Source organism: Ornithorhynchus anatinus, chromosome 4, assembly GCF_004115215.2.
Source record: "Ornithorhynchus anatinus isolate Pmale09 chromosome 4, mOrnAna1.pri.v4, whole genome shotgun sequence".
In the NCBI taxonomy this organism is placed as follows: domain Eukaryota; kingdom Metazoa; phylum Chordata; class Mammalia; order Monotremata; family Ornithorhynchidae; genus Ornithorhynchus; species Ornithorhynchus anatinus.
The window spans coordinates 104,179,152-104,202,126 of record NC_041731.1 but is presented as its reverse complement, the minus strand read 5'-3'; the positions used below and the strand labels follow the sequence as shown (position 1 = coordinate 104,202,126).

Genomic DNA, 22,975 nt, shown 5'->3' with positions numbered 1-22,975 from the left:
TTATCCAATTACATACACACACATATTTGCAATTCATGAACGGTTGCCCTCGGTCCAAATTTTTTTTTTTATTATATAAAACTTCACTGCTTTGCCTATGTAGTACCTACTTTTATTTGATGAGCTGAATGTGGATTTTTTTTTTAAGGTTTGTTAGTTTCTGGACTCTAATTTTAAATTTTCACGATGACCTTGAGGCCTTTTGGACTTGAATCTGCTACACTGACTGCTTTCGGAGTTGAATTTTACCCATAGGAAACTGGACATTTTAACACTTTGGAGTTATTTCCGTGTGATTAAGCAACTGCCAAATGTGAAGTCAAATGCCCGGCATCCCGTCTCTGTAAACCCTTGTGACAACCCAACAATTTCTTTCTACTTTCAAATAGGGGCTCCGTCACCCACAGACCTCCTGCCCTAGTGGAAAAGGCACGGGCTTTTGAGAATCAGAGGCCCTGGGTTCTAGTTCCAACTCCACCGCTAGTCTGCCATGTGACCTCGGGCTAGTCGCTTAACATCTCTGTGCCTCAGTTATCTCATCTGTAAAACGGGAATTAACAAAAGGAGTCCTGTGTGGGACACGGACTGTGTCCAACCTGATCGACTTGTATCGATCCCAGCGCTTAGCACAGTGCCCGACCCGTAGTAAACACTTAACAAACACCATCACAAAAATAGTTCATTCATTCATTCCATCGTATTTATTGAGCGCTTCCTGTGTGCAGAGCGTTGTACTAAGAGCTTGAAAAATACAATTCGCAACAGATAGAGACGATCCCTACCCAGCAACGGGCTCACAATCCAGAAGGGGGGAGACAGCAAAACCAAACAAGTAGAAAGGCATCAATAGCATCAAAATAAATAGAATTATAGATATATGCACAGCATTAATAAAGTAAATAAAATAAATATGTACATATTTACACCAGTGCTGTGGGACAGAGAAGGGGATAGAGCAGAGGGAGGGAGGAAGGACGACAGGGAGCGGAGGAGGAGAAGAGGAAAAGGAGGTCTCAATCTGGGAAGGCCTCCTGGAGGAGGTGGGGTTTCAGTAGGGCTTTGAAGAGGGGAAGTGAGCTAGTTTCGCAAATATGAGGAGGGAGGGCGTTCCAGGCCAGAGGTAGGATGTGGGCCAGGGGTCGACGACGGGACAGGCGAGAACGAGGCACAGTGAGGAGGTTGGCAGAGGAGTGGAGTGTACAGAGGTGGGGAGAGAAGGGAGGTGAGGTAAGGGGGCAAGGGGATGGAGAGCTTTGAAGCCAAGAGTGAGGAGTTTTTGCTTCATGTGAAGGTTGGAGACTTTTGTGGAGAGGGGTGACATGGCCAGAGCGTTTCTGTAGCAAGATAAACCTGGCAGCGGAGTGAAGTGTAGACTGAAGTGGGGAGAGACAGGAGGCTGGGACATCAGAAAGGATGCTGATGCAGTCATCCTGTCGGGATAGGATGAGTGATCGTACTAACAAGGTAGCGGTTTGGATGGAGAGGAGGATCTTGGAGATGTTGCGAAGGTGAGACTGGCAGGTTTTGGTAACGGATAGGATGAGCCTGAGGTTTGCCGCAGGAGCAACAAGTGCCTTAAAGTTTGGGTTCGAACTCTAAAATGCTACTAATGAAAAAGGGGTGTCAGAGCAGGGTACAGACTGGTGTGATTTTCTCAAGTCCCAAGTAATAATAATAATAATGTTGGTATTTGTTAAGCGCTTACTATGTGCAGAGGTAGATATAGGGTAATCGGGTTGTCCCACGTGAGGCTCACAGTCAATCCCCATTTTACAGATGAGGGAACTGAGGCACAGAGAAGTTAAGTGACTTGCCCACAGTCACACAGCTGACAAGTGGCAGAGCCGGGAGTCGAACCCATGACCTCTGACTCCGAAGCCCAGGCTCTTTCCACTGTGCCACGCACCAGTTTAGCCACCCAACAAGATCCCTCCGACCGGTAAGTTGGCTCGGCGAAGCTGTGTTCCTCTGGAGAACAAGGTGAGGACCCCAGGAGAAAGGTAGGATGTGAGCGATTAATTACCCAGTTGTCTGAATAGGGCAAAGGAGATTTAAGACCCTGAGATTTCTTAAGGCCAGGGATGTATCCTGCTCCTTACCTTATTAAAATTACATCTCCAAGAGGCCTTCCCCACCTAAGGCCTTGTTGCCCTACTCTTCTATATCGCCCTTGCGCGTGGATCTCTACCCTTTATTCCCCCGACCCTTAACCCCGCAGCACTTAGGTACTTTTCGGTCTTCTGCCGTCGAGTCTTTTCCGATCCGTGGCGACACCACGGACACATCTCTCCCTGAGCGCCCCGCTCTCCATCTGCGCTCGTTCTGGTAGTGGATCCAGAGAGTCTTCTTGGTAAAAATCCGGAAGTGGTTTACCATCGCCTCCCTCCGCGCGGTCGACTTGAGTCTCCGCCCTCGCCGCTCTCCCGTGCCGCTGCTGCCCAGTCAGGTAAGTTTTGACTTGTAGCAGATTGCCTGCCAGTCGCTAGCCACTGCCCAAGCTAGGAATGGAATGGACAGGCCTCTGCTCGACTCTCCCTCCCGTAGTCGGGACTGGTAGGGGACTGGAAACTCTCCAGGCGCAACCCTGAGAGGGGACTTAGGACTTAACCGCAATTTATTTTAATACGCGTCTCCCCCTCTAGACTGCAAGCTCCTTTTGGACTGGGAACGTGTCTACCAAATCTGTTACATTGTACTCTCCCGAGAGGTTAGTACAGTGCTCTTGCATACAGTAGGTGCTCGAGAAAGATCGTTTCTCAAACCCATTTGGAAGTCACTGGAAATCGGGCTAGTGGGGAACTATGGGGCATGGATTGGGTGACTCTGTTTCCTCAGGCCGGAAAGGCTGCCTGATTAACGCTGCCCTCTGCCTCTTCCCTGCCCATTTAGGAAAGAAAACGTAACAGGACTTGACAATCACTTCTTGAGTAATTTCTGCACACGAGTAGAACAGTTTTGTTCTAAGGAGAGCAGTGTGGTCTAGAGGGAAGAGCAGGGAGCTGGGTGTCAGGTTCTAATCCCAGCTCTGTCATTTGTCTGTCGTGTGACCTTAGGCAAGTCGCTTCACTTCTCTGGCCCTCAGTTACCTCATCTGGAAAATCGCAATTAAGACTGTGAACCCCACTTGGACTCTGTCCAACCTGATTATCTTTAAAACAATCACCTCGTCCGCTCCTACCTCACCTCCCCGAGTTTCTACCACAACCCAGCGTGCACGCTTTGCTCCTCTAATGCCGACCTACCTGTCCCGAGCCCCGGGCCCCGAAACAAACGTACCGACCAGGAATTTCCTAGACCGGGTACTCCGTGACGAATTCAAAGTGAAAAGCCAAACCACCACCGTATATTGTGGCGAGCTTTACTTGACTCCCAGTGGAGTTGCAGGGAGGGACACGGGACGCACACCCGCGCACACTATAACGTACGTAGCCACCCTCCCGACGGTTTCACCAAGTCCGTGCCGACGGTCCCCCGTCGGAAGAGTCGGAGAAGCTCCCGGCGGCTCCAGGTCCGTGCCCACTCTGCCGGCGGAGGCGCAGAACTCTGACGCCGGCCTCCTCGGCCTCCTCCTCCCCTCGCCGTTCAAAGCGACCCCCTTTTAGCTGCCTCGGGCATCGCAGCCGTTCTCCACGGCGGTTGTTGATCGTTCCGGGCCCGTGACGGGGTAAAGCGGGGAGCGAAGGCCACTTCTCCCTCCGCCCGCGGACCGCCTTCGCGACCGTCTGTCCCGGGGCAGAGCAGCCTAGTCCCTTCATGAATTTGTTCTTCGCTGTCGTTGGCGGGATCAAAAACGGGCACTCGTGAAACGGCTCCCTGCAGGCTGGCTGCACCGCTCACCTCCATCTCATCTGAACGTCTGGAACGTCCTCCCTCTCCGTATCCGCCAGAGGATGACTCTCCCCTCCTTCGAAGTCTCATTAAAAACACATCTCCTCCAAGAGGCTTTCCCTGACTGAAAGTCCTCATTTCATTCTTTCGTTCATTCAATCGTATTTGAGCGCTTACTACCTGCAGAGCACTGGACTAAGCGCTTTGAATGTTCAATTCGGCAACAGAGACGATCCCTGCCCAACAACGGGTTCACAGTCTAAACGGGGGAGACAACAAAACAAGACAAGCAGTCTGGCGTAAATATCAAGATAAATAGAATCATAGATATACACGCAGCGTGGCTCAGCGGAAAAGAGCCTGGGCTTCGGAGTCAGAGGTCATGAGTTCGACTCCCGGCTCTGCCACTTGTCAGCTGTGTGACTGTGGGCAAGTCGCTTCACTTCTCTGGGCCTAAGTTCCCTCATCTGTAAAATGGGGATTAACTGTGAGCCTCACGTGGGACAACCTGATTACCCTGTTTCGCCCCCAGCACTTAGAACATAGTAAGCGCTTAACAAATACCAACATTATTATTAAAATAGAGTAATAAATAATGTGCACAAATACGCACAGTGATGTGGGGAGGGGAAGGGGGACGAGCAGAGGGCGGGAGAAGGGGGAATGGGGAGGGGAGGAGGAGCAGAGGGAAAGGGAGGGCTCAGTCTGGGAAGGCCTCCTGGAGGAGGTGAGCTCTCAGTAGGGTTTTGAAGAGGGGAAGAGAGGAGTTAGTCTGGCAGAGGTGAGGAGGGAGGGCGTCCCAGGACAGCGGGAGGACGGGGGCCGAGGGTCGACGGCGGGATAGGCGAGAACGGGGGACGGTGAGGAGGTGGGCGGCGGAAGAGCGGAGCGTGCGGGGTGGGCAATAGAGAGAAGGGAGGTGAGGTAGGAGAGGGCAAGGGGATGGACAGCTTTGAAATGAGGAGTTTTTGTTCTGTAGGAAGGTTGATAGGCAACCACTGGAGGTTTTTGAGGAGGGGAGTGACAGGCCCAGAGCGTTTCTGCAGGAAGATGATGCGGGCAGCGGAATGAAGCATAGACTGGAGCGGGAAAAGACAGGAGGATGGGAGATCAGAGAGGAGGCCGACACAGTAATCCAGCCGGGATATAATGAGAGCTTGTACCAGCCCGGTAGCGGTTTGGATGGAGAGGAAAGGGCGGATCTTGGCGATGTTGTGAAGGCGAGTCCGGCAGGTGTGGGTGACGGATTGCATGTGTGGGGTGATTTCCTCTTCTCCCGCTCCCTTCTGCATCACCCTCGTATTTGCATCTGCACCATTTATTCACCCTCTCCCTCAACCTCACTCAGGTACATACTAATAGGTACTCTAACAGTATTTACATTAATGTCTACCACCTCTGTTACCTCGTACTCTCCCGGGCACGTAGTACAGTGCTCTGCACGCTCAGTGCTCGATAAATAGTTGATCGTTTGATCTTGTGTGTATCCCAGCATTTAGTAAAGTGCCTAGCACATAGCAAGCATTTAATGAATATTATTAAAAGAGGGTCAGGCCGTGCTGCTTCTCCAGGGGAATTGCCTCCCCGTCCGGGCACCGAACCCCGGTCCCCTGCTTGACAGGTGGGGATAGTCCGGGGAGAAAGAAAGCGGCGCGATTTAGTGGAAAGACCGTGGGTTTGAATGTCAGAGGATGTGGATTCTAATGCCGGCTCCGCCACTTGTCCGCTGTGTGACCTTGGGCAAGCCGCGTCACTTCTCTGGGCCGCAGTTCCCTCATCTGTGAAATGGGGATTTAATAATAATAATGTTGGTATTTGTTAAGCGCTTACTATGTGCGGAGCACTGTTCTAAGCGCTGGGGTAGGTACAGGGTAATCAGGTTGCCCCACGTGGGGCTCCCAGTCTTCATCCCCATTTTACAGATGAGGTCACTGAGGCACCGAGAAGCGAAGTGACTTGCCCACAGTCCCACAGCTGACAAGTGGCAGAGCCTGGATTTGAACCCATGACCTCTGACTCCAAAGCCCGGGCTCTTTCCACTGAGCCACGCTGCTTCCTCACTCTGCGCCCCATGTGGTACATCCTGATGACTCTTTACCCCAGTACTTAGACCATTCATTCATTCATTCAATAGTATCTACTGAGCGCTTACTATGCGCAGAACGCTGTACTAAGCGCTTGGAATGGACAAATCGGTAAGAGATAGAGACGGTCCCTGCCCTTCGACGGGCTTAAGGTCTAATCGGGGGAGACGGACTGACAAGAACAACGGCAATAAATAGAATCGAGGGGAAGAACATCTCATTAAAGCAATAGCAAATGAATAGAATCAGGGTGATAGTGAGCGCCTAATGAATACCCTTATTTTTATTATCATCATTATTATTATCCCTGTGCCCTTGCAGTCCCTTCCGGCAGTCCCTTCCCACGCCCTTGCAGTCTTCTAGGCTGTAAGCTCATTGTGAGCAGGGGATGTGTCTGCTATACTGTTGTGTCGTGCTCTTCCGAGCGCATAGCGCAGTGCTCCGCGCGCGGTAAGGGCTCAATGAATGCGACTGACTGCTGGGCGACCTGAGCCAGTCCTGGGCAACCGAGACCCGGCCGCCCAAGAGGGCCCGTGAGCAGGGGGTGAGGGAGCAGGTTGCCGTTCCTCTCCGGGGCGGCGATGGCACCACCCAGGCTCTCGGGGCGAGCCTCAGAGCCTGTCCCCGGTGCCCCACCCTGGGGACCAGCCGGTCCCCCGCGGCCGCGACGCTCGACCCTCGCGCTCACCGCTTCCTCCCGCAGCCTCCCCCGCACTCAGGACCCCGGCTCTGGGCTGCTCCCAGCTGCTTACCAACAGTCAATTACATACAATAACAATAATGATAATAATACTTCCTTCAATCGTATTTATCGAGCTCTTACTGTGTGCAGAGCACAGTACCAGCCACTTGGAAAGTACCATTCGGCAACAGATAGAGACAATCCCTACCCAACAACGGGCTCACGGTCTAGAAGGGGAAGACAGACAACAAAACAATAATAATAATAATAATAATTATTGTGTTAAGCGCTTACTATGTGCCAAGCACTGTCCTAAGCGCTGGCGTAGATACAAGGTAATCGGGTTGTCCCACGTGAGGCTCACAGTCTAATCCCCATTTTACAAATAAGGTAACTGAGGCACAGAGAAGTGAAGTGGCTTGCCCAAAGTCACACAGGGGACAAGTGGCGGAGGCGGGTTTAGAACCCACGTCCTCTGACTCCCAAGCCCGGGCTCTTTCCACTGAGCCACGCTGCTTCTCGAGTAGACAGGCGTCAATACCATCAAAATAAATAAATAGAATCATAGATATATACACATCATTAATAAAATAAGCACGTACTTGTTAAGCACATACTATGTGCCAGGCACTGTTCTAAGCTCTGGGGTAATAATAATAATGTTAGTATTTGTTAAGCGCTTACTATGTACAGAGCACTGTTCTAAGCGCTGGGGGAGATACAGGGTCATCAGGTGGTCCCACGTGAGGCTCCCAGTCTTCATCCCCATTTGACAGATGAGGGAACTGAGGCCCAGAGAAGTGAAGTGACTTGCCCACAGTCCCACAGCTGACAAGTGGCAGAGCCGGGATTCGAACCCATGACCTCTAACTCCCAAGCCCGGGCTCTTTCCACTGAACCACGCTGGTTGGACACAGTCCCTGCCCCACATGGGGCTCACAGTCTTAATCCCCATTTTTTGGGCAGGGATTGTCTCTTTTTATTGATGTTTTGTACTTTCCAAGCGCTTAGTACAGTGTTCTGCACACAGTAAGTGCTCAATAAATATGATTGAATGAATGAATGAATTTAGTAAGCGCTTAACAAATACCATTATCATCTTCATTTATTGAGCGCTTAGTGTGCAGAGCACTGTACTACTACTAATAATGATGATATTTGTTAAGTGCTTACTCTGTGCCGGGCACTGTACTAAACGCTGGGGTGGTCACGAGCAAATCGCATTGGATGTAGTCCCTGTCCCACGTCGGGGCTCCCAGTCTCAATCCCCATTTTACAGATGAAGTAACTGAGGCCCAGAGAAGTGAAGCGACTTGCCCAAGGTCATACAGAGACAGAAGCAGCGTGGCTCAGGGGAAAGAGCCCGGGCTTGGGAGTCAGAGGTCATGGGTTCGTATCCCGACTCCGCCCCTTGTCAGCTGGGTGACTGTGGGCAAGTCACTTCACTTCTCTGGGCCTCAGTTCCCTCTGTAAAATGGGGATGAAGGCTGTGAGCGGGACAACCTGATGACCCTGTATCAACCCCAGCGCTTAGAACAGTGCTCTGCACATCGTAAGGGCTTAACAAATACAAATACCAACATAAGTGGCAGAGGCGGGATTAGAACCCAGGACCTCCTGACTCCGAAGCCCGGGCTCTCTCCACTAAGCCAGGCTGCTTCTCGTCTGCTTCTCACACTTCTAACTGCTTGGGGGAGTACGGAATAACAATATAACAGACACCTTCCCTGCCTACAGTGAGCTTACGATCTAAAGGGGGGAGAAAAGACTTTAATAGGAATAAATTACAGATCCGTCCGTGAGAAGCAGCATGGCCTCTCTGAGCCAATCAATCCCTCAAGCTGGATTGCAGGTTCCGCCCTTGTGTCGTTAGCCCTTCTTAATCGATGAATGCGAGCGCTCGTCGTCTCGCCTAGACCATCGATCGCTCGGTCCCGTTGAGCACTTACTGCCTGCAGAGCGCTGTGCTGAGCACTTGGGAGAGGACAGAGTCGGTGGACACATTCCCTGCCCGCAAGGAGCTTACGGGCCAGAGGGGGAGACGGACATTAATAGAAATAAATATATTAGGGCTGTGCGCATGAGAAGCAGCGTGGCCTGGTAGAAATAGCACGAGTCAGGAAATCAGCGGGATCTGGGTTCTAATCCCAGCTCTACCACCTGTTCTGCAAACTGCTTACTGCGTGCCCTTGTGCAAGTCACTTCGCTTCTCCGTGCCTCATTGCCTCGACTGTAAAATGGGGATTAAATACCCATTCTCCCTCTTCTGCACGGGGCTCACAGTCTATAGGACAGGGACCGTGCCCGACCTAGTCAGCTGTGTGACTGTGGGCAAGTCACTTCACTTCTCTGGGCCTCAGTTCCCTCATCTGGAAAATGGAGATGAAGACTGTGAGCCTCACGTGGGACAACCTCATTCCCCTGTATCTATCCCAGCGCTTAGAACAGTGCTCTGCGCATAGTAAGCGCTTAACAAATAGCATTATCATTATTATTGTTGTTACTCCAGCACTCGGAACGGTGTTGGACACCTAGTGAGGCCTTAACAAATTCCATTTTAAAAAAACGCCGTGGAGCCGAAGGAGGGGTGAATGAAAGGAGCAAATCAGGGCAAAGGGGAGTAGAAGAGGAAAGGAGGGATTAGTCAGGGAAGGCCTCTTGGAGGAGATGGGCCTTCAAAAAGGCTTCGAAAGGGGGAAAGGGGTAATTGTTTGTCAGATGTGAAGAGGGAGGGCGTTCCAGACCGGAGGCGGGACGTGGGCTAGCCGTCGGTGGCGAGACAGGTGAGATGGACTTGCAGTGAGAAGGTAAGCGCTAGAGGAGCGGAGCGGGCTGAGACTTAGTGAAGTGACTCACCCAAGGTCACGCCCACCCTTCATTCATTCAGTCGTATTTATTGAGCTCTTACTGTGTGCAGAGCACTGTACTAAGCACTTGGGAAGTACAATTGGGCAGCAGATAGAGACAATCCCCACCCAACGACGGGCTCACCGTTGGAACGGGAGAGCGATGAGATAAGATGGGAAGGAGCGAGACGATTGAGTGCTCTAAAGCCGAGGATGAGGCGTTTCTGTTGGATGTGGAGGTGGATGGGCAGCCACTGGAGGTTCCTGAGGAATGAGGAAGCATGGACCGAATGTTTTTGCAGAAAAACGACCCGGCCACCTAAACTCTCGGTAATGAGCGCCTTTATACCTTCTTTAACACTTCATCTCTCAGTCAACTGGAAAAGAGCACAGTTGAGGCTGAACTAGCAATTAGGCTTGACTATGAAGGAGTGAATCCTCATTTTCCATCAATCGATGGCATTTATTGAGCATTTACTATATCCGGAGCTCTGTACTAAGCACTTGGGAGAGTACAATAGGGAAGCAGCGTGGTTCAATGGAAAGAGCCTGGGCTTGGGAGTCAGAGGTCATGGGTTCGAATCCCGGCTCTGCCACTTGGCAGCTGTGTGCCTGTGGGCAAGTCACTTCACTTCTCTGGGCCTCAGTTACCTCATCTGGAAAATGGGGATTAACTGTGAGCCTCACGTGGGACGACCTGATTCCCCTGTGTCTACCCCAGCGCTTAGAACAGTGCTCTGAACATAATAAGCGCTTAACAAATACCAACATTATGACTATTATGATTACAATATAACAGATTTAGCAGACATGTTCCCTGCCCATAATGAGCTTAGAGAAGCAGCGTGGATAATACAGAGGCCTGGAAGTCGGAAGGACATGGGTTTCTAATCCCCATTCTGCCACTTGTCTGGTGAGCCCGTTGTTGGGTAGGGATTGTCTCTATCTGGTACCCAATTGTATGCAAGCACTTAGTACAGTGCTCTGCACACAGCGCTCAATAAATGCGATTGAATGAATGAATGAATGGTGTGCGTGACCTTGGGTAAGTCACTTCACTTCTCTAAGTCTCAGGATCTCATCTGGGGATTTAGACTGCGAACTCCATGTGGAAACATAGACCGTGTCCAGTCTGATCAGTTTGAATCTACGCCAGTGCTTAGGGCCAGTGCCTGGCACTTTGCACGAAACAAAAACTTCTCACTCTAGGCTTCAAGGCCGTCCATCCCCTTGCCCCCTCCTACATCTCCTCCCTTCTCTCTTTCCACCGCCCACCCCGCACGCTCCGCTCCTCCGCCGCCCACCTCCTCACCGTCCCCCGTTCTCGCCCGTCCCGCCGTCGACCCCCGGGCCACGTCCTCCCGCTGTCCTAGAACGCCCTCCCTCCTCACCTCTGCCAAACTGATTCTCTTCCCCTCTTCAAAGCCCTACTGAGAGCTCACCTCCTCCGGGAGGCCTTCCCAGACTGAGCTTCCCCTTTTCCCTCTGCTGCCTCTCTGCCCCCTCCCTTCACCTCCCCTCAGCTAAGCCCCCCTTTCCCCCCCTTTCCCTCTGCTCCTCCCCTTCTCCCTTCCCCTCCCCTCAGCACCGTGCTTGTCCGCTCAACTGTATGTATTTTTATTACCCTGCTTATTTTGTTAATGAGATGTATATCGCCTTGATTCTATTTATTGCTACTGTTTTAATGAGATGTTCATCCCCTCGATTCTATTTATTGCTGTTGTTTTTGTCCGTCTGTCTCCCCCGATGAGACCGTAAGCCCTTCAGTGGGCAGGGACTGTCTCTGTCTGTTGCCGATTTGTCCATTCCAATCGCTTAGTACAGTGCTCTGCACATAGTAAGCGCTCAATAAATACTACTGAATGAATGAACACGTTAAGCCTTAACAAATACCTTTTTAAAAAAAAAATCTGACTTACCTCTCCCCCAAAGAGAAACCACAACCTCCGCTTCACTTCTGTAAGCTCGTTGTGGGAGGGGAATGTGTCTGTTTATCGTTGTATTGTACTCTCCCGGCCGCTTAATACAGTGCTCTGCGCACAGTAAGCGCTCAATAAATCCAATGGAACGAGTGAATTTTTAAAGATGCAAATGCTTTTGGCCTGGTTACAGACCGTGGGGTTGGCCAACAGATGGCACATGCAGCAAGATTAGACCTGAAGGCTCGGGTTTTCCAGCCTGCCCTTTGGCCTTTGGTTTGCGTTGCTGTGTCATTCCCCTGCGTCAGTCTCTCTGACCTCCCCATTGCCTGCAGGATGAGGTAACTAGCAGGAAATAATAAATAAGAATAATAATGATAATGACGATGATGTGTCGTGAGAAGAGCAGCCAAGGGAGGACTGGAAGAGAGCTTAGAGAAAGAGGATAGTGACTCCAGCTACTAGGTTCCATTATCAGTGCAGGTTGTTTCTCCTTACGTGTAATAGTAATATTTATGGTACTAGAGAAGCGGCGCGGCTCAGTGGAAAGAGCCCGGGCTGCGGAGTCAGAGGTCATGGGTTCAAATCCAGGCTCTGCCACTTGTCAGCTGTGGGACTGTGGGTGTCACTTAGCTTCTCTGTGCCTCAGTTCCCTCATCTGTAAAATGGGGACAAAGACTGTGAGCCCCACGTGGGACAACCTGATGACCATGTATCTTCCCCAGTGCTTAGAACGGTGCTGGGCACATAGTAAGCGCTTAACAAATACCAACATTATTACTGTTATTAGTCAAGTGCTTATTATGTGCCCAGCACTGTTCTAAGCGCTGGGGTAGATACAAGGTAATTAGGTTGTCATTCATTCATTCAATAGTATTTATTGAGCGCTTACTATGTGCAGAGCACTGTACTAAGTGCTTGGAATGTACAAATCGGTACATTTGACGGGCTTACAGTCTAATCGGGCAGGCGGACAAGAACAATAGCAATAAATAGAATCGAGGGGATGAACATCTCATTAAAACAATAGCAAATCAATAGAATCAAGGTGATGTACATCTCATTAACAAAATAAATAGGGTGATGAAAATATATACAGTTGAGCGGACGAGTACGGTACTGAGGGGATGGGAAGGGAGATGGGGAAGAGCAGAGGGAAAGGGGAGAAAAGAGGGCTTAGCTGAGGAGAGGTGAAGTGGGGGTAGAGGGGGAGCAGAGGGAGAAGAGGGAAAACGGGGAGCTCAGTCTGGGAAGGTCTCTTGGAGGAGGTGAGCTTTAGGGTTTGAAGAGGGGAAGAGAATTAGATTGTCTGAGGTGAGGAGGGAGGGCGTTCCGGGACCGCGGGAGGACGTGGCCCGGGGGTCGACGGCGGGATAGACGAGAATGGGGGACGGTGAGAAGTTGGGCGGCGGAGGAGCGGAGCGTGCGGGGTGGGCGGTGGAAAGAGAGAAGGGAGAAGAGGTAGCAGGGAACAAGGTGATGGAGATCCTCAAAGCCCAGAGTGAGAGGTTTTTGTTTCGTGCGGAGGTCGACAGGCAACCACTGGAGGTTTTTAAGAAGTGGAATGACATGCCCAGAGCGTTTCTGCGGGAAGATGAGCCGGGCGGCGGAGTGAAGAATAGACTGGAGCGGGGAGAGAGAGGAGGAAGGGAGATCAGAGAGGAGGCTGACACGATAATCCAGCCGACACGATAATCCAGCCGGGATATTACGAGAGCCCGTAGCAGTAAGGTAGCCGTTTGGGTGGAGAGGAAAGGGCGGATCTTGGCGATATTGTAGAGGTGAGACCGGCAGGTCTCGGTGACGGATCGGATGCGTGGGGTGAACGAGAGAGCCCAGTCGAAGATGACACCGAGGTCGCGGGCCCGAGAGACGGGAAGGAGGGTCGTGCCGTCCACGGTGATAGGGAAGTCAGGGAGAGGACAGGGCTTGGGAGGGAAGATGAGGAGCTCAGTTTTGGTCATGTTGAGTTTTAGGTGGCGGGCAGACATCCGGGTGGAGACGTCCTGGAGGCGGGAGGAGATGCGAGCCTGAAGGGAGGGGGAGAGGACAGGGGAAGTGATGTAGATCTGTATGTCATAACATGTCCCACATGAGGCTCACAGTCTTAATCCCCATTTTACACATGAGGGAACTGAGGCCCAGAGAAGTGAAGTGACTTGCCCAAGGACACACAGCAGACACGTGGCGGAGCCGGGATTGGAACCCAGGTCCTTCCGACCCCCAGGCCCGCTTCTTCTACACGTGGCCCTGAAGTTGTAATGGTGGAGCTGTAATCTCTATAGCTGGAGAAGAACCAACGCTGTACTAAATGTTTCCTCAACATCTCCATCCCTACTCGTTTCCAGCTGTGGGTGGAAGCACAAGTACGGCCCTCGGGCCCAAGGCTTCAACTCGGTCTCCTCCTCTCTCCCTCAATTCCTCCTTTTCTTATGGTATTTGTAAACCACAGGGTAGATACAAGTTGACCAGGTTGGACACGGTCCCTGTGTCAATGGGGGATGAAGAGCCTTAACTGAGGCACAGAGAAGGGAAGTGACTTTCCCAAGGTCACACAACAGACAAGTGGAGGAGCCGGGATTGGAATCCAGATCCTCCTGACTCCCAGGCCCGTGCTCTTTCCACGGGGTCACGCCGGTCTTCTCCCTCCCAATTTTATTTTGGCGTTGAGCACACGGCAAAAATGTTCCAAGGGAAGAACCCGGACTTTCAGGCTTCCCGTCATCCGCTCTGGCCCACGTTGGACGCTCCCAAAAGGTGGAGAGGACGTGTGGAAATCCCTCGTCCCCCAGGCTTGTCCCTTCCCAATTCTGGGACTGCCCACCTCTGGATCCGGGCCGTTGCCCCAGTCTACTTCCTCCACTCCTGCTCTCACCTGAGCGATCTTGACAGAAGTGGGAAGACCACATTGACCTGTGTCAGATCAACCGGATTCGACTCCAGCGCTTAGAACGGCGCTGGACACGTAGTAAGCACTTTAAAAAGATGATCATCATAGTAATAACAATTATTAATTACAAATGGAGCTTCCCAAGTTTCAGTTCTTCTTTCGCTGGAACAACCGAGCCATTCCTCCCTTATCGACTCCCTCCCACATGACCTCGTGATTATTTCAGCTGTGGGTGGAAGCACAAGTCCGGCTCTCTTCACATCTCTACTCTGTACCCGAGGCTTCATTTCAGTCCTCTCCTCTCTCCCTCAAATCCTCCCTATTTTACGATATTTGTTAAGCCCAGGCACCGTCCTAAGCACTGGGTAGGGACAAGCTGACCAGGTTGGACACGATCCCTGCGTCCACACGGGGCTCACACTCTTCATCCCCATTTTAAATCTCCTAAGGTCCGACATCCTCCACTCCTAACTCCTAAAGACTCTATAATATTGCATCAACATTAAGATTAGGAGCCCCATGCAGGACAGGGATTGGATCAAACCTGATTAGCTCGTATCTACCTCAGGACTCAGTACAGTGCCTGGCATTTAGTAGGCGCTTAACAAATATCATTAAAAACAAAACAAAAACATGATAGGCAGTCTCCCCTTCCCTGTTTAGGGTTTTTCATTTCTGTCACATTCATCTTGCCTCTTCCAGATGTTTCCTTGGAGAAGATGTCTCAGTTCCTTGGAACTCATCCCCCTCGACTCTTGAAAATCCTCATTCTCGCTGGTTCCACATTCAACTAAAAGAAGTCAATTTTGCTGATCTCACTGTCCTTTTTGACCTCTCCTTCCTGTTTTAAAAAATATTTAAGCATTTACTATGTGCCAGCCACCGTACTAGGCGCTGGGGTAGATGCAAGCAAATCAGATTGGACACGGTCCACGTCCCACATGGGGCTTACAGTCGTAATCTCCATTTCTTAATCTCCATTTTACAGATGAGGCAACTGAGGCTCGGAGAAATTAAGTGACCCAGGGACAGCATGCAAGTGGCAGAGCCGGGTTTAGAACCCGGGTCCTTCTGACTCTCAGGCCCGTGCTCTATCCGCTAGGTCACGCCGCTTCCTCGGCTCCTCTGCCTTCCTCGCGATATCCCATATCTCCCCTAAACTGGAAAAAACAATCCCACGTACTGCTCCCTCCAAATGTTGCCCCACTTCCCCTCTCCCTTTCCCGTCTAAACACCTCAAATGGGCATATACATCCTCCGAACCGAAAGCTCCTCCTCCTCTAGACTGCAAGCTCTTTGTGGGCGGGGAACGCGTCTACCAACTTTGTGGTATTGTACTCTCCCAAGCGCTTAGTACAGTCAGCACGCAGGAAGCACTCAATAAATACCGCCGCTTGAGCACTGTATTGGGAATGCACTTTGGGAGAGTACAGCGCATCGCAGTCGGCAGACACATTCCCTGTCCACAAACGGCTTGAAGCCTTAGAACCTTTTGACCTCCCTCGTATAGATATATCTTGGTTACTTCTTGCCAGCGGGGAATGTACTGCCGTATTCTGTGCATCCCAAGTGACTGGTGCAGGTCACTGCACCAAGACAGTGCCCAATTCCCACTTCTATTTCTTCGACGGCTACTGCTAGGCTCATCCGTCATTCTCCAGGAGAGAAGCGCTTAACAAATACCAACATTCTTCTTCTTCTTCTATTATTAACTGAGCGCCTTCTAGATTGAGAGAACTAGGTGCTTGGAAGAATTCGTCAGAATCAAAAGTCACAGTCCCTGCCCTAGAATAGAATCTCAGGGAATAAACACTCAGACTGACATTGTGTACATGGAGTAGGAGCAGGGGGGAAAACATACAATCAGTCGATTCACTCATTCGATCGTATTTCTTAATAATAATGGCATTTGTTAAGCGCTTACTATGTGCAAAGCACTGTTCTAAGCGCTGGAGGGATACCAGGTCATCAGGTTGTCCCATGTGGGGCTCACAGTTTTAACAGTTTTAACCCCCATTTTGCAGATGAGGTAACTGAGGCACAGAGAAGTGAAGTGACTTGCTCGAGCGCTTATTGTGTGCAGAGCACCGTACTAAGCACTTGGAAGAGTACAATACAACAATCCAATGCAATACAACAATAAACAGACACATTCCCTGCCCACAACAAGCTTACAGTTTAGACGGGAGAAGACAGACGTCGATAGAAATAAATAAATTACAGATATTTACAGATAAATTACAGATAGAGAAGCAGCGTGGCTCAGTGGAAAGAGCACGGGCTTTGGAGTCAGAGGTCATGGGTTCGAATCCCAGCTCGGCCACTTGTCAGCTGTGTGACTTTGGGCAAGTCACTTAACTTCTCGGTGCCTCAGTTCCCTCATCTGTAAAATGGGGATTAAGACTGTGAGCCCCACGTGGGACAACCTGATTGCCCTGTGTCTACCCCAGCGCTTAGAACAGTGCTCGGCACATAGTAAGCGCTTAACAAATACCAACATTATTATTATTATTAGATATGTACCTATGTACATGCAGAGAAGAAGGCAGTGGTAAACCACTTGTGTATTTTTAGCAAGAAAACTGTATGGATCTACTACCAGAACGATTGCAGACGGAGGTGGGGCGTTCTGGGAGAGACGTGTCCATGGCGTCGCTATGGGGCGGAGACAGCAAGAGGCAAGACAAGACCTATGTAACAGTAATAATAGTAATGGTATTTTGTAAGCGCTTACTATGTGCCAAGCACTGTTCTAAGCACTGGAGTAGATACAAGGTAATCAGGTTGTCCCACTTGGGGCTCACGGTCTTAATCCCCATTTGACAGATGGGGGAACTGAGGCCCAGAGAAGTAAAGTGACTTGCCCCAAGTCACACAGCTGGCAGGTGGCATAGCTGGGATTAGAACCCATGACCTCTGACTCCCAAGCCTGTGCTCTTTCCACTGAGCCACGCCGCTTCTCGTGTAGCAGCGTGCTTCGCTGCTTCATACGTACAGATACGTCCCCAAGCGCTGTGGGGCTGGGACGGGGGAAGAACGAAGGGAGCAAGTCGGGGCGACGCAGAAGGGAGAAGAGGAATGGAGTCTGGGAAGGCCTCTTGGAGGAGATGGGCCTTCCATAAGTCGGGGAGAATAATTGTCAGATGTGAGGAGGGAGGGCGTCCCAGACCAATCAACCGGTAGTATTCACTTAGCACACACCGTGTGCTAAAAGCCCTACTAAGCACTTGGGGGAATACAGCCGAGCAAGAAACATGATTCTTGCTCTCGAGAAGTTGACCGTCTAATTGGGGGAGACTGACAGGCCCAAGTCATTCCCTAATATTTGGAAGGCGATAAAAACAACATCACTACAGCCGTTGATAGCTGACAGGTGGAAGGATACATTCAGAGAGTGTGGAAGTCAAGAACGTGCCTAAGTCTGAAGAGTGGGATTAAGATTCATTCATTCAATTGTATTTATTGAGCGCTTACTATGTGCAGAGCACCGTACTAAGAGCTTAAAGACAATCCCTGCCCAGCAACGGGTTCACAGTCTAAACGGGGGAGACAGACAACAAAATAAAACAAGTAGTCTGGCGTCAATATCATCAAGATAAAAGGAATCATAGATCTATACACATCATTAACAAAACAGAGTAATAAATAATATATACAAATATGCACAAGCGCTGCGGGGAGGGGAAGGGGGAGGAGCAGAGGGAGGGAATAAGGGGAATGGGAAGGGGAAGAGGAGCAGAGGGAAAGGGAGCGCTATTTTACTATTCTGTTACTTTAAGGGTGAACTCGATCCCAAAGCTGAATTGATGATGGTGGTATTTGTTAAGTGCTTACTATGTGCCAAGCACTGTGCTAAGTGCTAGGGCGGATACAAGTAAATCATAAATGCGAAGGGCAGCCGGTGGCCAGGCAGGGGGTAGTGAGGGAATACTTCCTGAAGGAGGTGAGTTTTCGGGAGGGCTTGGAAGATTGGGTCATCTCCGGTCAGTGGATCTGAAGGAGGAAAGAATTCCAAGTGGGAGGAAGAGTCGAAGCAAGGCCTGGGAGGCAGGAGCGTTGAGAACTGAGGCTCGGTGAGAAAGTGACCTTGGGGAGGAACAAAGAGCGCGAGCTGGGGTGAAGGAGAAGAGAGCCGATTGTAAGGTGAGAGAACCGATGGAGCCCCTTTAAGCTATAATGGGCTTAAACATTAAAGCCCGAGCGGAACCAGGATTGATTCCAGCCTGATTATCTTCTATCTACCCCGGTACTTGCCTCAGTGCTTGACACATAGTAAGTACTTAATCATTATTATCGTCATTATTATTATTGTTGTCAAGGGTTTCTGCTTAGAGCTCACCTCCTCCAAGAGGCCTTCTGGGACTGAGCTTCCCCTTTTCCCTCTGCTCCCTCTGCTGCCTCTCAAGCCCCCCTTCACCTCCCCTCAGCTAAGCCCCCTTTTCTCCCCCTTTTCCCTCTGCTCCTCCCCCTCTCCCTCCCCCTCCCCTCAGCACTGTGCTCCATCCCCTCGATTCTACCTATCGCGATTAAGTTGTCTTGTTTTTGTCCGTCTGTCTCCCTCGATTAGACTGTGAGCCCGAGACTGTCTCTATCTGTTGCCGAATTGTCCATTCCAAGCGCTTAGTACAGTGCTCTGCACATAGTAAGCACTCAATAAATACTATTGAATGAACACGTAAGAACAGGTAACAGTTGGAAATGGTTTTGAGTGTGCAGAATGGCATTTTAGGGAAACAACTGTAAAAATATAGAGAACACGTAGAGGTGAAAAGATAAACGACTGCATGGAGAAGCGGCTTGGCGTACTGGAAAGAGCGCGGGCCTGGAAGTCAGAGGGTCATGGGTTCTAATCTCTGCTCCGTCATTGGTCTGCTGTGTGACCTTGCGCAAGTCACTTCACTTTTCTGCATCTCAGTTACCTCATCCGTAAAATGGAGATCTAGACTCTGAGCCCCACGTGGGATAGGAACTGTGTCCAACCCAATTTGCTTCTATCCATCCCAGTGCTTAGTACAGTGCCTGGCATATAGTAAGCATTTAATAAGTACCATCAGGTAGATACAGGGTAATCAGGTTGTCCCACGTGAGGCTCTCGGTCTTCATCCCCATTTTACAGATGAGATAACTGAGGCACAGAGAAGAATAATTGTGGCACGTGTTAAGTGCTTCCTATGTGAAAAGCACTATACTAAGCATTGAGGTAGATGCAAGATAATCAAGTCAGGCACAGACCCCGTCCCACCCGGGGCTCACGGTCTAAAGGGGAGGAAGAACAGATATTTACTCCTCATTTTACAGTCGAGGACCTCGAGGAGTAGAGAAGCTAAGTGACTCGCTCAAGGCCCCCCAGCAGGCAAATGGTGGAGCCGGGTTATCTCCCTCGCCGGCCCGTGTTCTTTCCGTCAGGCGTGGCTCAGTGGAAAAGAACCTGGGCTTCGGAGTCAGAGGTCATGAGTTCGACTCCTGGCTCTGCCACTTGTCAGCTGTGTGACTGTGGGCAAGTCACTTCACTTCTCTGTGCCTCAGTTACCTCATCTGTAAAATGGGGATTAACTGTGAGCCCCACGTGGGACAACCTGATTCCCCAAGGCCCCCCCTGCAAAACCTTATTGAAGGCCCACCTCCTCCAAGAGGCCTTCCCTGTCTAAGCCCTCCTTTCCTCTCCTCCCACTCCCTTCTGCGTCACCCTGACTTGCTCCCTTTATTCGTCCCGCAAATTCAAAATTACGAAGATAACAGCAGAAACAGTATTCGGCAGCCATAAAAAATACTCTATGAAGAACGTTTCGTTTGAGTTGACCCATGCAGGGTATATAGATCTGTAGCTATATAAAAATGCCAAGTCTGAATTGCATAATGATTTACGTATAATTTGTCATCCTCTATCGGGCTTGGGAGTCAGAGGTCATGGGTTCGAATGCCAGCTCCGCCGCTTGTCAGCTGGGTGACTGTGGGCAAGTCACTTCACTTCTCTGGGCCTAAGTTACCTCATCCGTAAAATGGGGATGAAGACTGTGAGCCTCACGTGGGACAACCTGATGACCCTGTATCTCCTCCAGCGCTTAGAACAGTGCTCTGCACAGAGTAAGTGCTTAACAAATACCAACATTATTGTTATTATTATTATCCCTGCTTCCAGCCCACAGAACTTGCATACATATCTGTAATTCATTTCTTTATATTAATATCTGCCTCCCCCCTTTAGACTGTATGCTCGTTGTCGGGAGGGAATGTGTCCATTTTATTGTTATATTGTAATCTCCCAAGCACTTTGTACAGTTCTCTGCCCACAGTAAGCGCTCAATAAATACAACTGACTTACTGAGTGACTGGCCTAGCCCAACTGCTGGATGGAGAGAGAGCTGGATCTAAAGATCACTGGGTAACAAGTAACCCTTAGAACTTATTTATACCCTCCTTAGCACCCATGTATGCATATGAATTTGATTTATTCGACCCTCTCAAGTGGTCAATATTTGAGGGCAGCCAATGTATCAATTCTTCATTCTGCATTTCTCAAGCTTCCTACACCGCACCGAGTAAATACCGCTACTAAATATGCTGGTATCTTGTATCTGAAATCTGACTCACCAGGCCTCCTGCCCTGAAGGAGGAAAAGCCTTTCCACAGGACCCAGATCTTCACAAAGCAGACGGCTAAGTTTGGAGAGTGTCAAATCTTCCTGCGATGGTCATTTTTAATAAAAGCTTTGGTACTAAAGGACTTACTATGTGCCAAGCACTAAACTAAGCACTACAGGGGAGTACCTACATGATAATCAGGTCCCATATGGGGCTCACAGACTCAGAAGGAGGTATAACAGGTATTGAGTCTATTTTGCAGATGAGGGAACTGAGGCCCAGTGAAGTGACTTGCTCAAGGTCCCACAGAAGACAAGTGGAAGAGCCAGAATTAGAACCCAGGTCCTTCAGACTCCCTGGCCCGTGTTCTTTCCACAAGGCCACGTTCCTTCTTGAATTGTTTCATCAGGAATTGTCATTGTTCCCACCATTCAATCATTCATTCATTCAATAGTATTTATTGAGCGCTTACTATGTGCAGAGCACTGTACTAAGCACTTGGAATGAACAAGTCGGCAACAGATAGAGACGGTCCCTGCCGTTTGACGGGCTTACGGTCTAACCGGGGGAGACGGACAGACGAGAACAATGGCAATAAATAGAGTCGAGGGGAAGAACATCTCGTAAAAACAATGGCAACTAAATAGAATCGAGGCGATGTACATTTCATTAACAAAATAAACACCAAGTATCACCATGACCAGCAACCAGTTTGAAAATGCCTCACATTGAGATTGCTTAAAATGGAAAGAGAGAGAGAGAGAGAACATGTTCTCTGCTGGTGATAGCACTCCTTTCTCCCTCTCTTCCCCTGAATCCTTCTTAATAATGTTGGTGTTTGTTAAGCGCTTACTATGATGTGCAGAGCACTGTTCTAATCGCTGGGGTAGATACAGGGTAAGCAGGTTGTCCCAAGCGAGGCTCACAGTCTTAATCCCCATTTTACAGATGAGGTAACTGAGGCACAGAAAGGTTAAGTGACTTGCCCACAGTCATGCATCTGACAAGTGGCGGACCTAGGATTCGAATCCATGACCTCTGAATCCCAAGCCCGGGCTCTTTCCACTGAGCCACACTGCTTCTTCTGAAAGGTTAACTGGCAGCTGCTGTTCCATCTGGGCTACGGGTTAACCCTTGCGTGCATTATCTGACCAAAAAAAAAAGAGAAATTGGTGAAGAGTGTCATTTCCTTGCTGCCAACTTGGCATTGTTTTTTAAATCATTCAAAGATCACCTGCATTCAAGGCAGCCTCTTAAATGAGATGGATCAGACTTGCGCTGTCACTCACCTTCCACATCTGCACCCCACAAAACTCACCTCCTGTGTCGCCCCGTTCCTCCGTCATAAGGCGACCCATAAAAGGAGACCACAGAGCTTAAAGAAGGGGCAGTGGAGATTTGAAAAAATAATATCATTCGAGGCCGACACGAACCCCTGGAAGATTTCTCTCAGGTAACAGGTTCATTTCTGTGGTTGGTTTAATCATAATGTAGCACTTTCTTAGACCACAGTGCATTGCTATGTTTTTAATTCATTAGCACTTGAAATATTGTGGATTTCAAGAAGATATAGATGACTGCTGCATGTTAGCATTCTTTTTATTTCCTGAGGGCATCTGTGGAAAGTTGGAGAGTATATTACTTTATTATTTGCACGGTTACTGCTTCCGATTGAGATTGTGTTGATGTTGATGGTGTTTGCTAAGCGCTTACTGTGTACCCCTGATTGAGACTGTGAGCCCTACATGGGACAGGGACTGTATCCAACTCGATTTTCTTGAATCCACCCCAGCGCTTACAACGGTACCTGGCATATAATAATAATAATGTCGATATTTGTTAAGCGCTTACTATGTGCAGAGCACTGTTCTAAGCTCTGGGGTAGATACAGGCTAATCAGGTCGTCCCACGTGAGGCTCACAGTTAATCCCCATTTTACAGATGAGGTGACTGAGGCACAGAGAAGTTAAGTGACTTGCCCACAGTCACACAGCTGCCAAGTGGCAGAGCTGGAATTCGAGCCCATGACCGCTGACCCCCAAGCCCGGGCTCTTTCCACTGAGCCATGCTGCTTCATAGTGTAAGCGCTTAACAAAAACCGTTATTATTATTACTGGTACACGTTTTTCTGTAGAAGGGGGTTAG

The 22,975-nt window shown here is 49.9% G+C and overlaps 1 non-coding gene across 1 annotated transcript; it reads right to left on the bottom strand.

The window, feature by feature from the left end:
* Nucleotides 1-2,456: 2,456 nt before the first annotated feature.
* LOC114811409 lies at nucleotides 2,457-2,594 on the bottom strand. The gene has a single exon (XR_003759113.1). It is a non-coding gene; the product is annotated as a small nucleolar RNA SNORA7 (small nucleolar RNA).
* Nucleotides 2,595-22,975: the final 20,381 nt, after the last annotated feature.